This window comes from Aythya ferina, assembly GCF_964211825.1.
Source record: "Aythya ferina genome assembly, chromosome: 3".
In the NCBI taxonomy this organism is placed as follows: Eukaryota; Metazoa; Chordata; class Aves; order Anseriformes; family Anatidae; genus Aythya; species Aythya ferina.
The window spans coordinates 27,661,984-27,680,905 of record NC_140298.1 but is presented as its reverse complement, the minus strand read 5'-3'; the positions used below and the strand labels follow the sequence as shown (position 1 = coordinate 27,680,905).

Here is an 18,922-nt window from a genome sequence, read left to right as displayed (position 1 = left end):
GTGCGAGGCGCAGAGTGCGAGGCGCAGAGTGCGAGGCGCAGAGTGCGAGGCGCAGAGTGCGAGGCGCAGAGTGCGAGGCGCAGAGTGCGAGGCGCAGAGTGCGAGGCGCAGAGTGCGAGGCGCAGAGTGCGAGGCGCAGAGTGCGAGGCGCAGAGTGCGAGGCGCAGAGTGCGAGGCGCAGAGTGCGAGGCGCAGAGTGCGAGGCGCAGAGTGCGAGGCGCAGAGTGCGAGGCGCAGAGTGCGAGGCGCAGAGTGCGAGGCGCAGAGTGCGAGGCGCAGAGTGCGAGGCGCAGAGTGCGAGGCGCAGAGTGCGAGGCGCAGAGTGCGAGGCGCAGAGTGCGAGGCGCAGAGTGCGAGGCGCAGAGTGCGAGGCGCAGAGTGCGAGGCGCAGAGTGCGAGGCGCAGAGTGCGAGGCGCAGAGTGCGAGGCGCAGAGTGCGAGGCGCAGAGTGCGAGGCGCAGAGTGCGAGGCGCAGAGTGCGAGGCGCAGAGTGCGAGGCGCAGAGTGCGAGGCGCAGAGTGCGAGGCGCAGAGTGCGAGGCGCAGAGTGCGAGGCGCAGAGTGCGAGGCGCAGAGTGCGAGGCGCAGAGTGCGAGGCGCAGAGTGCGAGGCGCAGAGTGCGAGGCGCAGAGTGCGAGGCGCAGAGTGCGAGGCGCCGCAGAGTGCGAGGCGCAGAGTGCGAGGCGCAGAGTGCGAGGCGCAGAGTGCGAGGCGCAGAGTGCGAGGCGCAGAGTGCGAGGCCAGAGGGAGGCGCAGAGTGCGAGGCGCAGAGTGCGAGGCGCAGAGTGCGAGGCGCAGAGTGCGAGGCGCAGAGTGCGAGGCGCAGAGTGCGAGGCGCAGAGTGCGAGGCGCAGAGTGCGAGGCGCAGAGTGCGAGGCGCAGAGTGCGAGGCGCAGAGTGCGAGGCGCAGAGTGCGAGGCGCAGAGTGCGAGGCGCAGAGTGCGAGGCGCAGAGTGCGAGGCGCAGAGTGCGAGGCGCAGAGTGCGAGGCGCAGAGTGCGAGGCGCAGAGTGCGAGGCGCAGAGTGCGAGGCGCAGAGTGCGAGGCGCAGAGTGCGAGGCGCAGAGTGCGAGGCGCAGAGTGCGAGGCGCAGAGTGCGAGGCGCAGAGTGCGAGGCGCAGAGTGCGAGGCGCAGAGTGCGAGGCGCAGAGTGCGAGGCGCAGAGTGCGAGGCGCAGAGTGCGAGGCGCAGAGTGCGAGGCGCAGAGTGCGAGGCGCAGAGTGCGAGGCGCAGAGTGCGAGGCGCAGAGTGCGAGGCGCAGAGTGCGAGGCGCAGAGTGCGAGGCGCAGAGTGCGAGGCGCAGAGTGCGAGGCGCAGAGTGCGAGGCGCAGAGTGCGAGGCGCAGAGTGCGAGGCGCAGAGTGCGAGGCGCAGAGTGCGAGGCGCAGAGTGCGAGGCGCAGAGTGCGAGGCGCAGAGTGCGAGGCGCAGAGTGCGAGGCGCAGAGTGCGAGGCGCAGAGTGCGAGGCGCAGAGTGCGAGGCGCAGAGTGCGAGGCGCAGAGTGCGAGGCGCAGAGTGCGAGGCGCAGAGTGCGAGGCGCAGAGTGCGAGGCGCAGAGTGCGAGGCGCAGAGTGCGAGGCGCAGAGTGCGAGGCGCAGAGTGCGAGGCGCAGAGTGCGAGGCGCAGAGTGCGAGGCGCAGAGTGCGAGGCGCAGAGTGCGAGGCGCAGAGTGCGAGGCGCAGAGTGCGAGGCGCAGAGTGCGAGGCGCAGAGTGCGAGGCGCAGAGTGCGAGGCGCAGAGTGCGAGGCGCAGAGTGCGAGGCGCAGAGTGCGAGGCGCAGAGTGCGAGGCGCAGAGTGCGAGGCGCAGAGTGCGAGGCGCAGAGTGCGAGGCGCAGAGTGCGAGGCGCAGAGTGCGAGGCGCAGAGTGCGAGGCGCAGAGTGCGAGGCGCAGAGTGCGAGGCGCAGAGTGCGAGGCGCAGAGTGCGAGGCGCAGAGTGCGAGGCGCAGAGTGCGAGGCGCAGAGTGCGAGGCGCAGAGTGCGAGGCGCAGAGTGCGAGGCGCAGAGTGCGAGGCGCAGAGTGCGAGGCGCAGAGTGCGAGGCGCAGAGTGCGAGGCGCAGAGTGCGAGGCGCAGAGTGCGAGGCGCAGAGTGCGAGGCGCAGAGTGCGAGGCGCAGAGTGCGAGGCGCAGAGTGCGAGGCGCAGAGTGCGAGGCGCAGAGTGCGAGGCGCAGAGTGCGAGGCGCAGAGTGCGAGGCGCAGAGTGCGAGGCGCAGAGTGCGAGGCGCAGAGTGCGAGGCGCAGAGTGCGAGGCGCAGAGTGCGAGGCGCAGAGTGCGAGGCGCAGAGTGCGAGGCGCAGAGTGCGAGGCGCAGAGTGCGAGGCGCAGAGTGCGAGGCGCAGAGTGCGAGGCGCAGAGTGCGAGGCGCAGAGTGCGAGGCGCAGAGTGCGAGGCGCAGAGTGCGAGGCGCAGAGTGCGAGGCGCAGAGTGCGAGGCGCAGAGTGCGAGGCGCAGAGTGCGAGGCGCAGAGTGCGAGGCGCAGAGTGCGAGGCGCAGAGTGCGAGGCGCAGAGTGCGAGGCGCAGAGTGCGAGGCGCAGAGTGCGAGGCGCAGAGTGCGAGGCGCAGAGTGCGAGGCGCAGAGTGCGAGGCGCAGAGTGCGAGGCGCAGAGTGCGAGGCGCAGAGTGCGAGGCGCAGAGTGCGAGGCGCAGAGTGCGAGGCGCAGAGTGCGAGGCGCAGAGTGCGAGGCGCAGAGTGCGAGGCGCAGAGTGCGAGGCGCAGAGTGCGAGGCGCAGAGTGCGAGGCGCAGAGTGCGAGGCGCAGAGTGCGAGGCGCAGAGTGCGAGGCGCAGAGTGCGAGGCGCAGAGTGCGAGGCGCAGAGTGCGAGGCGCAGAGTGCGAGGCGCAGAGTGCGAGGCGCAGAGTGCGAGGCGCAGAGTGCGAGGCGCAGAGTGCGAGGCGCAGAGTGCGAGGCGCAGAGTGCGAGGCGCAGAGTGCGAGGCGCAGAGTGCGAGGCGCAGAGTGCGAGGCGCAGAGTGCGAGGCGCAGAGTGCGAGGCGCAGAGTGCGAGGCGCAGAGTGCGAGGCGCAGAGTGCGAGGCGCAGAGTGCGAGGCGCAGAGTGCGAGGCGCAGAGTGCGAGGCGCAGAGTGCGAGGCGCAGAGTGCGAGGCGCAGAGTGCGAGGCGCAGAGTGCGAGGCGCAGAGTGCGAGGCGCAGAGTGCGAGGCGCAGAGTGCGAGGCGCAGAGTGCGAGGCGCAGAGTGCGAGGCGCAGAGTGCGAGGCGCAGAGTGCGAGGCGCAGAGTGCGAGGCGCAGAGTGCGAGGCGCAGAGTGCGAGGCGCAGAGTGCGAGGCGCAGAGTGCGAGGCGCAGAGTGCGAGGCGCAGAGTGCGAGGCGCAGAGTGCGAGGCGCAGAGTGCGAGGCGCAGAGTGCGAGGCGCAGAGTGCGAGGCGCAGAGTGCGAGGCGCAGAGTGCGAGGCGCAGAGTGCGAGGCGCAGAGTGCGAGGCGCAGAGTGCGAGGCGCAGAGTGCGAGGCGCAGAGTGCGAGGCGCAGAGTGCGAGGCGCAGAGTGCGAGGCGCAGAGTGCGAGGCGCAGAGTGCGAGGCGCAGAGTGCGAGGCGCAGAGTGCGAGGCGCAGAGTGCGAGGCGCAGAGTGCGAGGCGCAGAGTGCGAGGCGCAGAGTGCGAGGCGCAGAGTGCGAGGCGCAGAGTGCGAGGCGCAGAGTGCGAGGCGCAGAGTGCGAGGCGCAGAGTGCGAGGCGCAGAGTGCGAGGCGCAGAGTGCGAGGCGCAGAGTGCGAGGCGCAGAGTGCGAGGCGCAGAGTGCGAGGCGCAGAGTGCGAGGCGCAGAGTGCGAGGCGCAGAGTGCGAGGCGCAGAGTGCGAGGCGCAGAGTGCGAGGCGCAGAGTGCGAGGCGCAGAGTGCGAGGCGCAGAGTGCGAGGCGCAGAGTGCGAGGCGCAGAGTGCGAGGCGCAGAGTGCGAGGCGCAGAGTGCGAGGCGCAGAGTGCGAGGCGCAGAGTGCGAGGCGCAGAGTGCGAGGCGCAGAGTGCGAGGCGCAGAGTGCGAGGCGCAGAGTGCGAGGCGCAGAGTGCGAGGCGCAGAGTGCGAGGCGCAGAGTGCGAGGCGCAGAGTGCGAGGCGCAGAGTGCGAGGCGCAGAGTGCGAGGCGCAGAGTGCGAGGCGCAGAGTGCGAGGCGCAGAGTGCGAGGCGCAGAGTGCGAGGCGCAGAGTGCGAGGCGCAGAGTGCGAGGCGCAGAGTGCGAGGCGCAGAGTGCGAGGCGCAGAGTGCGAGGCGCAGAGTGCGAGGCGCAGAGTGCGAGGCGCAGAGTGCGAGGCGCAGAGTGCGAGGCGCAGAGTGCGAGGCGCAGAGTGCGAGGCGCAGAGTGCGAGGCGCAGAGTGCGAGGCGCAGAGTGCGAGGCGCAGAGTGCGAGGCGCAGAGTGCGAGGCGCAGAGTGCGAGGCGCAGAGTGCGAGGCGCAGAGTGCGAGGCGCAGAGTGCGAGGCGCAGAGTGCGAGGCGCAGAGTGCGAGGCGCAGAGTGCGAGGCGCAGAGTGCGAGGCGCAGAGTGCGAGGCGCAGAGTGCGAGGCGCAGAGTGCGAGGCGCAGAGTGCGAGGCGCAGAGTGCGAGGCGCAGAGTGCGAGGCGCAGAGTGCGAGGCGCAGAGTGCGAGGCGCAGAGTGCGAGGCGCAGAGTGCGAGGCGCAGAGTGCGAGGCGCAGAGTGCGAGGCGCAGAGTGCGAGGCGCAGAGTGCGAGGCGCAGAGTGCGAGGCGCAGAGTGCGAGGCGCAGAGTGCGAGGCGCAGAGTGCGAGGCGCAGAGTGCGAGGCGCAGAGTGCGAGGCGCAGAGTGCGAGGCGCAGAGTGCGAGGCGCAGAGTGCGAGGCGCAGAGTGCGAGGCGCAGAGTGCGAGGCGCAGAGTGCGAGGCGCAGAGTGCGAGGCGCAGAGTGCGAGGCGCAGAGTGCGAGGCGCAGAGTGCGAGGCGCAGAGTGCGAGGCGCAGAGTGCGAGGCGCAGAGTGCGAGGCGCAGAGTGCGAGGCGCAGAGTGCGAGGCGCAGAGTGCGAGGCGCAGAGTGCGAGGCGCAGAGTGCGAGGCGCAGAGTGCGAGGCGCAGAGTGCGAGGCGCAGAGTGCGAGGCGCAGAGTGCGAGGCGCAGAGTGCGAGGCGCAGAGTGCGAGGCGCAGAGTGCGAGGCGCAGAGTGCGAGGCGCAGAGTGCGAGGCGCAGAGTGCGAGGCGCAGAGTGCGAGGCGCAGAGTGCGAGGCGCAGAGTGCGAGGCGCAGAGTGCGAGGCGCAGAGTGCGAGGCGCAGAGTGCGAGGCGCAGAGTGCGAGGCGCAGAGTGCGAGGCGCAGAGTGCGAGGCGCAGAGTGCGAGGCGCAGAGTGCGAGGCGCAGAGTGCGAGGCGCAGAGTGCGAGGCGCAGAGTGCGAGGCGCAGAGTGCGAGGCGCAGAGTGCGAGGCGCAGAGTGCGAGGCGCAGAGTGCGAGGCGCAGAGTGCGAGGCGCAGAGTGCGAGGCGCAGAGTGCGAGGCGCAGAGTGCGAGGCGCAGAGTGCGAGGCGCAGAGTGCGAGGCGCAGAGTGCGAGGCGCAGAGTGCGAGGCGCAGAGTGCGAGGCGCAGAGTGCGAGGCGCAGAGTGCGAGGCGCAGAGTGCGAGGCGCAGAGTGCGAGGCGCAGAGTGCGAGGCGCAGAGTGCGAGGCGCAGAGTGCGAGGCGCAGAGTGCGAGGCGCAGAGTGCGAGGCGCAGAGTGCGAGGCGCAGAGTGCGAGGCGCAGAGTGCGAGGCGCAGAGTGCGAGGCGCAGAGTGCGAGGCGCAGAGTGCGAGGCGCAGAGTGCGAGGCGCAGAGTGCGAGGCGCAGAGTGCGAGGCGCAGAGTGCGAGGCGCAGAGTGCGAGGCGCAGAGTGCGAGGCGCAGAGTGCGAGGCGCAGAGTGCGAGGCGCAGAGTGCGAGGCGCAGAGTGCGAGGCGCAGAGTGCGAGGCGCAGAGTGCGAGGCGCAGAGTGCGAGGCGCAGAGTGCGAGGCGCAGAGTGCGAGGCGCAGAGTGCGAGGCGCAGAGTGCGAGGCGCAGAGTGCGAGGCGCAGAGTGCGAGGCGCAGAGTGCGAGGCGCAGAGTGCGAGGCGCAGAGTGCGAGGCGCAGAGTGCGAGGCGCAGAGTGCGAGGCGCAGAGTGCGAGGCGCAGAGTGCGAGGCGCAGAGTGCGAGGCGCAGAGTGCGAGGCGCAGAGTGCGAGGCGCAGAGTGCGAGGCGCAGAGTGCGAGGCGCAGAGTGCGAGGCGCAGAGTGCGAGGCGCAGAGTGCGAGGCGCAGAGTGCGAGGCGCAGAGTGCGAGGCGCAGAGTGCGAGGCGCAGAGTGCGAGGCGCAGAGTGCGAGGCGCAGAGTGCGAGGCGCAGAGTGCGAGGCGCAGAGTGCGAGGCGCAGAGTGCGAGGCGCAGAGTGCGAGGCGCAGAGTGCGAGGCGCAGAGTGCGAGGCGCAGAGTGCGAGGCGCAGAGTGCGAGGCGCAGAGTGCGAGGCGCAGAGTGCGAGGCGCAGAGTGCGAGGCGCAGAGTGCGAGGCGCAGAGTGCGAGGCGCAGAGTGCGAGGCGCAGAGTGCGAGGCGCAGAGTGCGAGGCGCAGAGTGCGAGGCGCAGAGTGCGAGGCGCAGAGTGCGAGGCGCAGAGTGCGAGGCGCAGAGTGCGAGGCGCAGAGTGCGAGGCGCAGAGTGCGAGGCGCAGAGTGCGAGGCGCAGAGTGCGAGGCGCAGAGTGCGAGGCGCAGAGTGCGAGGCGCAGAGTGCGAGGCGCAGAGTGCGAGGCGCAGAGTGCGAGGCGCAGAGTGCGAGGCGCAGAGTGCGAGGCGCAGAGTGCGAGGCGCAGAGTGCGAGGCGCAGAGTGCGAGGCGCAGAGTGCGAGGCGCAGAGTGCGAGGCGCAGAGTGCGAGGCGCAGAGTGCGAGGCGCAGAGTGCGAGGCGCAGAGTGCGAGGCGCAGAGTGCGAGGCGCAGAGTGCGAGGCGCAGAGTGCGAGGCGCAGAGTGCGAGGCGCAGAGTGCGAGGCGCAGAGTGCGAGGCGCAGAGTGCGAGGCGCAGAGTGCGAGGCGCAGAGTGCGAGGCGCAGAGTGCGAGGCGCAGAGTGCGAGGCGCAGAGTGCGAGGCGCAGAGTGCGAGGCGCAGAGTGCGAGGCGCAGAGTGCGAGGCGCAGAGTGCGAGGCGCAGAGTGCGAGGCGCAGAGTGCGAGGCGCAGAGTGCGAGGCGCAGAGTGCGAGGCGCAGAGTGCGAGGCGCAGAGTGCGAGGCGCAGAGTGCGAGGCGCAGAGTGCGAGGCGCAGAGTGCGAGGCGCAGAGTGCGAGGCGCAGAGTGCGAGGCGCAGAGTGCGAGGCGCAGAGTGCGAGGCGCAGAGTGCGAGGCGCAGAGTGCGAGGCGCAGAGTGCGAGGCGCAGAGTGCGAGGCGCAGAGTGCGAGGCGCAGAGTGCGAGGCGCAGAGTGCGAGGCGCAGAGTGCGAGGCGCAGAGTGCGAGGCGCAGAGTGCGAGGCGCAGAGTGCGAGGCGCAGAGTGCGAGGCGCAGAGTGCGAGGCGCAGAGTGCGAGGCGCAGAGTGCGAGGCGCAGAGTGCGAGGCGCAGAGTGCGAGGCGCAGAGTGCGAGGCGCAGAGTGCGAGGCGCAGAGTGCGAGGCGCAGAGTGCGAGGCGCAGAGTGCGAGGCGCAGAGTGCGAGGCGCAGAGTGCGAGGCGCAGAGTGCGAGGCGCAGAGTGCGAGGCGCAGAGTGCGAGGCGCAGAGTGCGAGGCGCAGAGTGCGAGGCGCAGAGTGCGAGGCGCAGAGTGCGAGGCGCAGAGTGCGAGGCGCAGAGTGCGAGGCGCAGAGTGCGAGGCGCAGAGTGCGAGGCGCAGAGTGCGAGGCGCAGAGTGCGAGGCGCAGAGTGCGAGGCGCAGAGTGCGAGGCGCAGAGTGCGAGGCGCAGAGTGCGAGGCGCAGAGTGCGAGGCGCAGAGTGCGAGGCGCAGAGTGCGAGGCGCAGAGTGCGAGGCGCAGAGTGCGAGGCGCAGAGTGCGAGGCGCAGAGTGCGAGGCGCAGAGTGCGAGGCGCAGAGTGCGAGGCGCAGAGTGCGAGGCGCAGAGTGCGAGGCGCAGAGTGCGAGGCGCAGAGTGCGAGGCGCAGAGTGCGAGGCGCAGAGTGCGAGGCGCAGAGTGCGAGGCGCAGAGTGCGAGGCGCAGAGTGCGAGGCGCAGAGTGCGAGGCGCAGAGTGCGAGGCGCAGAGTGCGAGGCGCAGAGTGCGAGGCGCAGAGTGCGAGGCGCAGAGTGCGAGGCGCAGAGTGCGAGGCGCAGAGTGCGAGGCGCAGAGTGCGAGGCGCAGAGTGCGAGGCGCAGAGTGCGAGGCGCAGAGTGCGAGGCGCAGAGTGCGAGGCGCAGAGTGCGAGGCGCAGAGTGCGAGGCGCAGAGTGCGAGGCGCAGAGTGCGAGGCGCAGAGTGCGAGGCGCAGAGTGCGAGGCGCAGAGTGCGAGGCGCAGAGTGCGAGGCGCAGAGTGCGAGGCGCAGAGTGCGAGGCGCAGAGTGCGAGGCGCAGAGTGCGAGGCGCAGAGTGCGAGGCGCAGAGTGCGAGGCGCAGAGTGCGAGGCGCAGAGTGCGAGGCGCAGAGTGCGAGGCGCAGAGTGCGAGGCGCAGAGTGCGAGGCGCAGAGTGCGAGGCGCAGAGTGCGAGGCGCAGAGTGCGAGGCGCAGAGTGCGAGGCGCAGAGTGCGAGGCGCAGAGTGCGAGGCGCAGAGTGCGAGGCGCAGAGTGCGAGGCGCAGAGTGCGAGGCGCAGAGTGCGAGGCGCAGAGTGCGAGGCGCAGAGTGCGAGGCGCAGAGTGCGAGGCGCAGAGTGCGAGGCGCAGAGTGCGAGGCGCAGAGTGCGAGGCGCAGAGTGCGAGGCGCAGAGTGCGAGGCGCAGAGTGCGAGGCGCAGAGTGCGAGGCGCAGAGTGCGAGGCGCAGAGTGCGAGGCGCAGAGTGCGAGGCGCAGAGTGCGAGGCGCAGAGTGCGAGGCGCAGAGTGCGAGGCGCAGAGTGCGAGGCGCAGAGTGCGAGGCGCAGAGTGCGAGGCGCAGAGTGCGAGGCGCAGAGTGCGAGGCGCAGAGTGCGAGGCGCAGAGTGCGAGGCGCAGAGTGCGAGGCGCAGAGTGCGAGGCGCAGAGTGCGAGGCGCAGAGTGCGAGGCGCAGAGTGCGAGGCGCAGAGTGCGAGGCGCAGAGTGCGAGGCGCAGAGTGCGAGGCGCAGAGTGCGAGGCGCAGAGTGCGAGGCGCAGAGTGCGAGGCGCAGAGTGCGAGGCGCAGAGTGCGAGGCGCAGAGTGCGAGGCGCAGAGTGCGAGGCGCAGAGTGCGAGGCGCAGAGTGCGAGGCGCAGAGTGCGAGGCGCAGAGTGCGAGGCGCAGAGTGCGAGGCGCAGAGTGCGAGGCGCAGAGTGCGAGGCGCAGAGTGCGAGGCGCAGAGTGCGAGGCGCAGAGTGCGAGGCGCAGAGTGCGAGGCGCAGAGTGCGAGGCGCAGAGTGCGAGGCGCAGAGTGCGAGGCGCAGAGTGCGAGGCGCAGAGTGCGAGGCGCAGAGTGCGAGGCGCAGAGTGCGAGGCGCAGAGTGCGAGGCGCAGAGTGCGAGGCGCAGAGTGCGAGGCGCAGAGTGCGAGGCGCAGAGTGCGAGGCGCAGAGTGCGAGGCGCAGAGTGCGAGGCGCAGAGTGCGAGGCGCAGAGTGCGAGGCGCAGAGTGCGAGGCGCAGAGTGCGAGGCGCAGAGTGCGAGGCGCAGAGTGCGAGGCGCAGAGTGCGAGGCGCAGAGTGCGAGGCGCAGAGTGCGAGGCGCAGAGTGCGAGGCGCAGAGTGCGAGGCGCAGAGTGCGAGGCGCAGAGTGCGAGGCGCAGAGTGCGAGGCGCAGAGTGCGAGGCGCAGAGTGCGAGGCGCAGAGTGCGAGGCGCAGAGTGCGAGGCGCAGAGTGCGAGGCGCAGAGTGCGAGGCGCAGAGTGCGAGGCGCAGAGTGCGAGGCGCAGAGTGCGAGGCGCAGAGTGCGAGGCGCAGAGTGCGAGGCGCAGAGTGCGAGGCGCAGAGTGCGAGGCGCAGAGTGCGAGGCGCAGAGTGCGAGGCGCAGAGTGCGAGGCGCAGAGTGCGAGGCGCAGAGTGCGAGGCGCAGAGTGCGAGGCGCAGAGTGCGAGGCGCAGAGTGCGAGGCGCAGAGTGCGAGGCGCAGAGTGCGAGGCGCAGAGTGCGAGGCGCAGAGTGCGAGGCGCAGAGTGCGAGGCGCAGAGTGCGAGGCGCAGAGTGCGAGGCGCAGAGTGCGAGGCGCAGAGTGCGAGGCGCAGAGTGCGAGGCGCAGAGTGCGAGGCGCAGAGTGCGAGGCGCAGAGTGCGAGGCGCAGAGTGCGAGGCGCAGAGTGCGAGGCGCAGAGTGCGAGGCGCAGAGTGCGAGGCGCAGAGTGCGAGGCGCAGAGTGCGAGGCGCAGAGTGCGAGGCGCAGAGTGCGAGGCGCAGAGTGCGAGGCGCAGAGTGCGAGGCGCAGAGTGCGAGGCGCAGAGTGCGAGGCGCAGAGTGCGAGGCGCAGAGTGCGAGGCGCAGAGTGCGAGGCGCAGAGTGCGAGGCGCAGAGTGCGAGGCGCAGAGTGCGAGGCGCAGAGTGCGAGGCGCAGAGTGCGAGGCGCAGAGTGCGAGGCGCAGAGTGCGAGGCGCAGAGTGCGAGGCGCAGAGTGCGAGGCGCAGAGTGCGAGGCGCAGAGTGCGAGGCGCAGAGTGCGAGGCGCAGAGTGCGAGGCGCAGAGTGCGAGGCGCAGAGTGCGAGGCGCAGAGTGCGAGGCGCAGAGTGCGAGGCGCAGAGTGCGAGGCGCAGAGTGCGAGGCGCAGAGTGCGAGGCGCAGAGTGCGAGGCGCAGAGTGCGAGGCGCAGAGTGCGAGGCGCAGAGTGCGAGGCGCAGAGTGCGAGGCGCAGAGTGCGAGGCGCAGAGTGCGAGGCGCAGAGTGCGAGGCGCAGAGTGCGAGGCGCAGAGTGCGAGGCGCAGAGTGCGAGGCGCAGAGTGCGAGGCGCAGAGTGCGAGGCGCAGAGTGCGAGGCGCAGAGTGCGAGGCGCAGAGTGCGAGGCGCAGAGTGCGAGGCGCAGAGTGCGAGGCGCAGAGTGCGAGGCGCAGAGTGCGAGGCGCAGAGTGCGAGGCGCAGAGTGCGAGGCGCAGAGTGCGAGGCGCAGAGTGCGAGGCGCAGAGTGCGAGGCGCAGAGTGCGAGGCGCAGAGTGCGAGGCGCAGAGTGCGAGGCGCAGAGTGCGAGGCGCAGAGTGCGAGGCGCAGAGTGCGAGGCGCAGAGTGCGAGGCGCAGAGTGCGAGGCGCAGAGTGCGAGGCGCAGAGTGCGAGGCGCAGAGTGCGAGGCGCAGAGTGCGAGGCGCAGAGTGCGAGGCGCAGAGTGCGAGGCGCAGAGTGCGAGGCGCAGAGTGCGAGGCGCAGAGTGCGAGGCGCAGAGTGCGAGGCGCAGAGTGCGAGGCGCAGAGTGCGAGGCGCAGAGTGCGAGGCGCAGAGTGCGAGGCGCAGAGTGCGAGGCGCAGAGTGCGAGGCGCAGAGTGCGAGGCGCAGAGTGCGAGGCGCAGAGTGCGAGGCGCAGAGTGCGAGGCGCAGAGTGCGAGGCGCAGAGTGCGAGGCGCAGAGTGCGAGGCGCAGAGTGCGAGGCGCAGAGTGCGAGGCGCAGAGTGCGAGGCGCAGAGTGCGAGGCGCAGAGTGCGAGGCGCAGAGTGCGAGGCGCAGAGTGCGAGGCGCAGAGTGCGAGGCGCAGAGTGCGAGGCGCAGAGTGCGAGGCGCAGAGTGCGAGGCGCAGAGTGCGAGGCGCAGAGTGCGAGGCGCAGAGTGCGAGGCGCAGAGTGCGAGGCGCAGAGTGCGAGGCGCAGAGTGCGAGGCGCAGAGTGCGAGGCGCAGAGTGCGAGGCGCAGAGTGCGAGGCGCAGAGTGCGAGGCGCAGAGTGCGAGGCGCAGAGTGCGAGGCGCAGAGTGCGAGGCGCAGAGTGCGAGGCGCAGAGTGCGAGGCGCAGAGTGCGAGGCGCAGAGTGCGAGGCGCAGAGTGCGAGGCGCAGAGTGCGAGGCGCAGAGTGCGAGGCGCAGAGTGCGAGGCGCAGAGTGCGAGGCGCAGAGTGCGAGGCGCAGAGTGCGAGGCGCAGAGTGCGAGGCGCAGAGTGCGAGGCGCAGAGTGCGAGGCGCAGAGTGCGAGGCGCAGAGTGCGAGGCGCAGAGTGCGAGGCGCAGAGTGCGAGGCGCAGAGTGCGAGGCGCAGAGTGCGAGGCGCAGAGTGCGAGGCGCAGAGTGCGAGGCGCAGAGTGCGAGGCGCAGAGTGCGAGGCGCAGAGTGCGAGGCGCAGAGTGCGAGGCGCAGAGTGCGAGGCGCAGAGTGCGAGGCGCAGAGTGCGAGGCGCAGAGTGCGAGGCGCAGAGTGCGAGGCGCAGAGTGCGAGGCGCAGAGTGCGAGGCGCAGAGTGCGAGGCGCAGAGTGCGAGGCGCAGAGTGCGAGGCGCAGAGTGCGAGGCGCAGAGTGCGAGGCGCAGAGTGCGAGGCGCAGAGTGCGAGGCGCAGAGTGCGAGGCGCAGAGTGCGAGGCGCAGAGTGCGAGGCGCAGAGTGCGAGGCGCAGAGTGCGAGGCGCAGAGTGCGAGGCGCAGAGTGCGAGGCGCAGAGTGCGAGGCGCAGAGTGCGAGGCGCAGAGTGCGAGGCGCAGAGTGCGAGGCGCAGAGTGCGAGGCGCAGAGTGCGAGGCGCAGAGTGCGAGGCGCAGAGTGCGAGGCGCAGAGTGCGAGGCGCAGAGTGCGAGGCGCAGAGTGCGAGGCGCAGAGTGCGAGGCGCAGAGTGCGAGGCGCAGAGTGCGAGGCGCAGAGTGCGAGGCGCAGAGTGCGAGGCGCAGAGTGCGAGGCGCAGAGTGCGAGGCGCAGAGTGCGAGGCGCAGAGTGCGAGGCGCAGAGTGCGAGGCGCAGAGTGCGAGGCGCAGAGTGCGAGGCGCAGAGTGCGAGGCGCAGAGTGCGAGGCGCAGAGTGCGAGGCGCAGAGTGCGAGGCGCAGAGTGCGAGGCGCAGAGTGCGAGGCGCAGAGTGCGAGGCGCAGAGTGCGAGGCGCAGAGTGCGAGGCGCAGAGTGCGAGGCGCAGAGTGCGAGGCGCAGAGTGCGAGGCGCAGAGTGCGAGGCGCAGAGTGCGAGGCGCAGAGTGCGAGGCGCAGAGTGCGAGGCGCAGAGTGCGAGGCGCAGAGTGCGAGGCGCAGAGTGCGAGGCGCAGAGTGCGAGGCGCAGAGTGCGAGGCGCAGAGTGCGAGGCGCAGAGTGCGAGGCGCAGAGTGCGAGGCGCAGAGTGCGAGGCGCAGAGTGCGAGGCGCAGAGTGCGAGGCGCAGAGTGCGAGGCGCAGAGTGCGAGGCGCAGAGTGCGAGGCGCAGAGTGCGAGGCGCAGAGTGCGAGGCGCAGAGTGCGAGGCGCAGAGTGCGAGGCGCAGAGTGCGAGGCGCAGAGTGCGAGGCGCAGAGTGCGAGGCGCAGAGTGCGAGGCGCAGAGTGCGAGGCGCAGAGTGCGAGGCGCAGAGTGCGAGGCGCAGAGTGCGAGGCGCAGAGTGCGAGGCGCAGAGTGCGAGGCGCAGAGTGCGAGGCGCAGAGTGCGAGGCGCAGAGTGCGAGGCGCAGAGTGCGAGGCGCAGAGTGCGAGGCGCAGAGTGCGAGGCGCAGAGTGCGAGGCGCAGAGTGCGAGGCGCAGAGTGCGAGGCGCAGAGTGCGAGGCGCAGAGTGCGAGGCGCAGAGTGCGAGGCGCAGAGTGCGAGGCGCAGAGTGCGAGGCGCAGAGTGCGAGGCGCAGAGTGCGAGGCGCAGAGTGCGAGGCGCAGAGTGCGAGGCGCAGAGTGCGAGGCGCAGAGTGCGAGGCGCAGAGTGCGAGGCGCAGAGTGCGAGGCGCAGAGTGCGAGGCGCAGAGTGCGAGGCGCAGAGTGCGAGGCGCAGAGTGCGAGGCGCAGAGTGCGAGGCGCAGAGTGCGAGGCGCAGAGTGCGAGGCGCAGAGTGCGAGGCGCAGAGTGCGAGGCGCAGAGTGCGAGGCGCAGAGTGCGAGGCGCAGAGTGCGAGGCGCAGAGTGCGAGGCGCAGAGTGCGAGGCGCAGAGTGCGAGGCGCAGAGTGCGAGGCGCAGAGTGCGAGGCGCAGAGTGCGAGGCGCAGAGTGCGAGGCGCAGAGTGCGAGGCGCAGAGTGCGAGGCGCAGAGTGCGAGGCGCAGAGTGCGAGGCGCAGAGTGCGAGGCGCAGAGTGCGAGGCGCAGAGTGCGAGGCGCAGAGTGCGAGGCGCAGAGTGCGAGGCGCAGAGTGCGAGGCGCAGAGTGCGAGGCGCAGAGTGCGAGGCGCAGAGTGCGAGGCGCAGAGTGCGAGGCGCAGAGTGCGAGGCGCAGAGTGCGAGGCGCAGAGTGCGAGGCGCAGAGTGCGAGGCGCAGAGTGCGAGGCGCAGAGTGCGAGGCGCAGAGTGCGAGGCGCAGAGTGCGAGGCGCAGAGTGCGAGGCGCTTCCTAGCAAGATGTCTTCTGCGGAGGTTTGCAAAGGAGTTTCTGTTCTTGCAGGGGTACGTTACTTTAGTTTTGTGGCAATGCAATTGAGTTTTGGAAGTTGTCTTGCCCTTTTCTACATCCTTCCTGCATCCAGAGGAGGAGCTGTGAAGCTTAACGTCACAAATCTCTAATGCAGATCATAAACCCCACAAAGTTAAGGTAGTTGTTCATCTTGGACAGGGTACGTTTGAATCCAAAACTCATCTTTAGGATGGAAGCAAGCTCTTTATTAAGCTCTTTCTGTTAATAGGAACGTGAGTCTTTCTGCCTGGAGCACAATTCAACAGAGCAGTCAACCAGTTCTTTAGCTTTGAAGGTGCTGAAATGGACCCTGGGTTAAAAAGAACCGGTTCCCAGCCTGCCTCGAAAGGCTTACGCTTAGTGCTAAAATGTGAGTTTCCTTTCTGGTACGTGAACATCCTAGCCTTAAGATTTTCAGTACTCAGTCGCGGTCCCCAGACTCTCGTGTTTTGAGAGGGATCGTACTCCCCTTACCTAATGTGGGAATCCCGTTTTTGTGCCTCAAGGGTCAATGGTGTAAGGCACTTAGAAATCATTGCGGATTGTGGTTGTTGTCAATTGCCACGGAAATTAAGGCCGTGCAAGTACCTTCTACCCCTTCTTCTTCCCTTTCATTTGTTGTCCGGTTACTACACAATATTACCCATTTGGTGAGGTGTCCTAAAAAAAAAAAAAAAAAGCATTACGTCCTAATGTTAACAACTCTTCTTTTTTCTTTCTCTAGGTCTGCCAGTAGCTGACAAGGTAGAAAGATGACCTCTTCTCTTTCATTCTTGTGAAGTTAGAGGCAGTGCCCATTTAAACTGTGGCTGAGGCTCTGCGATGGTGCAAGTCTATCTTACTCCTTCAAATTCAGTGATGCTGCCGGAGTTTTCAGTAATGAACTTTGAAGGATTCAACCACTCTAAAGCTTTTGGACAGTGGCAATTATCTGAAAACATTGCTACAGGTTTATCTTCTTCGTCTACGTTTGTTTGCTCTCTCCATCTCATTCAAAGCAGTCAGGACTGGTTTGCTTCCCCCTTCTCTGGAAATTTGCACTAGGAACCATTGTTAGAATCAGAATCCTGATCTGAGAGCACGATGAAAAATGTTGCACTCCAACTTGGACATTGGAGAGGAAAATGTTCATGTATACGTCAGTATGGTACTCAGACAGCTGCTTACACCTTTTAGCTTTTAAACCTGAGAAGCAACAGGTAGTTTCTACGTTGCCCTCGGGGATAGTGTACTCTTTTGTACTTTGCTTCTATACAAACAGCTCAGAATTTTAAAGTCATGTTGTCGCTCATACCACCAAACAACCTTGCACGGCATTACGCGTTCCCCCCCAGATAGATCTTGCCCTGAATGCGTGACCAGACAAGGAAATAATGCCGGCACGTGAAACGAACTCGTAAATACATCTCTTTTTGGCTCGTTTTGTTTTGTTTTGATGCTTTGTGGGGCTTAGCTGTACTTCAGTGAGAAGAATGTCTTCTGGTGTGAACTGAAATTATACCTCTATGCCACAATGTCCCTCTCTTTTTTTTTTATTTTTTTTTTTGGGGGGGGGGGGTGGGGGGGGGTGGGGAGGGGAGAGGAGGGTGTTGATAATTCCTTGTGGCCACCTGAAGGAGTTGCAAAATAATAAAATTTAGGTGAAGGAAAAGTTCCTTCTCTTAATTTTTGTCGTCGTTGTTTTTCTTTTCCATCTGGTCATAAAATGAAGGTCCCATTTTCTGGCTTGTGGCAGAGTGCAAGCGTGCTGAAACCGTTCACGTTACGTAGACTGTATTTGTCTGAAATGATAATATCATACCTATAGTCTGCTGCAGGCTCAAAAGCAGCCTATGCCTCCTGGACCGTTTTATGCCTTTGCTTTTGTTACTACGCCCTTGTAAGTCTTCAACAGGGAAATGAAATTACCCTATAGAGAAGAAACACCATCCAGAAGAAACTTCAGGTGCTAGGGCCTGAATCTTCACTGAAACCAAAGGCAGGTATCTTACTGACGTGAAGAAAGGGGCTTCAATCTATCCTGGTTTGTTTACTAATGAAGGAGCGTGAAAAAGATGCATGTCCTTGTCTCTGCAGAGGAGGTGAAGGAACAGCTAGTGCAAGGAACACAAAATTCAGTTATGCCGAACTAACAGGTGGTTGTATCCCAGCTTGGAGACTGCAACACAGAATCACCTAGGTTGGAAGAGACCTCCAAGATCATGTAGTCCAAGCTCTGACATAACACTAACCAGTCCTCCACTAAGCCGTATCCCTAAGCTCCACACCTAAACATCTTTTAAAGACCTCCAGGGATGGTGACTCCACCACTCCCCTGGGCAGCCCGGTCCAATGCCTAACGACCCGTTTGGTGAAGAAGTTTTTCCTAACATCCAGCCTACACCTCCACTGGTGCAACTTTAGCCCATTCCCCCTCGTCCGATCACCAGGCACATGTGAGAACAGACCAACCCCCACCTCGCTACAGCCTCCTTTAAGGTACCTGTAGAGTGCGATAAGGTCGCCCCTGAGCCTCCCCTTCTCCAGAGCGAACAATCCCAGCTCCCTCAGCCGCTCCTCATAAGACTTGTTCTCCAGATCCCTCACCAGCTTTGTTGCCCTTCCCTGGACTCACTGGAGCCTCTCAATATCCTTCTTGTAGCGAGGGGCCCAAAACTGAACATAGTACTTGGGGTGCGGCCTCACCAGAGCCAAGTACAGGGGCACAATGGCTTCCTTAGTCCTGCTGGCCACGCCGTTTCTTGTACGAGCCAGGATGCTGTTGGCCTTCTTGGCCACCTGAGCACGCTGCTGGCTCATATTCAGTCGACTATCCACCATCACTCCCAGGTCCTTCTCTGCCAGGCAGCTTTCTAACCACTCGGATGGCTTTTCCAACCATCTTCAAACTTCCAGATCTAGAGGAACGCTTTGGCTGCAGCCTAAAAGCCACGTGCACGTAAGCTGCCGCAAGCCAGCCGACCTTCTTCCCATGACCTGCCAGGAAACAGCAATGTAGGCACGTAACCAAATTAAAGCCAAAACTTGCAGCCCAGTCCTTGACCTGAATAGTGAGTGAGGATCCGGAGCCTGGCATTTATGCGTGATAGCTTCTACGCAGCCGAAGTAAATACACCCCGGGTGCCCTGAGCTGGAGGACCACGATGGTGGGAATGATCAACTCCCAACCGACCCTGAACGTGTGCGCGATTTGCTGCTCCACCTGGACCTATACAAGTCCGTGGGACCAGGTGGGATTCATCCCAGGGTGCTTAAGGAGCTGGCTGACGCCATCGCGGGACCTCTCTCAATTATTTTTCAATGATCTTGTGAATCTGGAGAGGTCCCAGTGGACTGGAAGCTGGCAAATGTCGTACCAATTTTCAAGAAGGGCAAGAAAGTGGACCGTGGCAACTACAGGCCTGTCAGGCTCACATCAGCGCCTGGTAAAATTCTGGAGAAGATGATCCTTGAAGTTCTTGAAGCGCACCTGGGGGACAACGCAGTCATTGGTCCCAGCCAACATGGGTTCATGAGGGGTAGGTCCTGCCTAACAAATCTGAATTCCTTTTATGATAAGATCACCCATCTAGTTGATCAAGGGAAACCAGCTGACGTGATCTTTTTGGACTTGAGCAAAGCTTTTGACACGGTTTCCCGTGCGATCCTACTGGACAAAATGTCCAGCATACAACTCAACAAACACGTCATACGGTGGGTGAGCAATTGGCTGACAGGCAGGGCTCAAGGGCTTGTGGTAAACGGGGCCACATCAGGCTGGCGCATGGTCACTAGTGGGGTCCCTCAAGGCTCCACTTTAGGGCCGGTCCTCTTCACGGGTTTTATAAACAATTTAGATGTAGGACTAGAAGGTGTTTTGAGCAAATTTGCTGATGGCACCAAACTTGGAGGAGTTGTAGACTCAGATGAGGGTGGAAAGGCCTCGCAGAGAGATCTGGGCAGATGGGAGAGCTGGGTGATCACCAACCGCATGAAGATTAACAAGAGCAAGTGCCGGGTCCTGCACCTGGGACAGGGCAACCCTGGCTATACGTACCGACTGGGTGACAAGATGCTGGAGAGCAGCCCCGCAGAGAGGGATCCGGGGGCGGTGGTTGACAGCAAGTTGAACATGAGCCAGCAGTGTGCCCTGGCAGCCAGGGGGGCCAACCATATCCTGGGGTGCATCAAGCACGGCATTGCTGGTCGATCGAGGGAAGTGATTGTCCCGCTCTACTCTGCGCTGGTGCGGCCTCACTTCGAGTACTGCATGAAGTTCTGGGCACCACAGTACAAGAAGGACATTAAACTGCTGGAGAGTATCGAGAGGAGGGCGACGAAGATGGTGAAGGGCCTAGAGGGAAAGCCGGATGAGGAGCGGCTGAGGTCACTGGGCCTCTTCAGCCTAGGGAAGGGGAGGCTGAGGGGGGACCTCATTGCAGCGTACAACTTCCTCGCGTGGGGGAGTGCAGAGGCAGGTGCTGACCTATTCTCCGTAATCACCAGTGATAGGACCCAC

At 66.0% G+C, this 18,922-nt stretch overlaps 1 long non-coding RNA gene across 2 annotated transcripts in view; it reads left to right on the top strand.

The window, feature by feature from the left end:
* LOC311434683 overlaps window positions 1-15,927 on the top strand; it is a 32,089-nt gene extending 16,162 nt beyond the window's left edge. The window contains exons 4-5 of one of the 2 annotated variants that reach the window (XR_014691642.1): window positions 14,654-14,794; window positions 15,149-15,927. This is a non-coding gene — a long non-coding RNA (uncharacterized lncRNA). The remainder of the gene's footprint in view (window positions 1-14,653; window positions 14,795-15,148) is intronic. The other variant, XR_014691643.1, reaches the window with a different exon arrangement.
* Window positions 15,928-18,922: the final 2,995 nt, after the last annotated feature.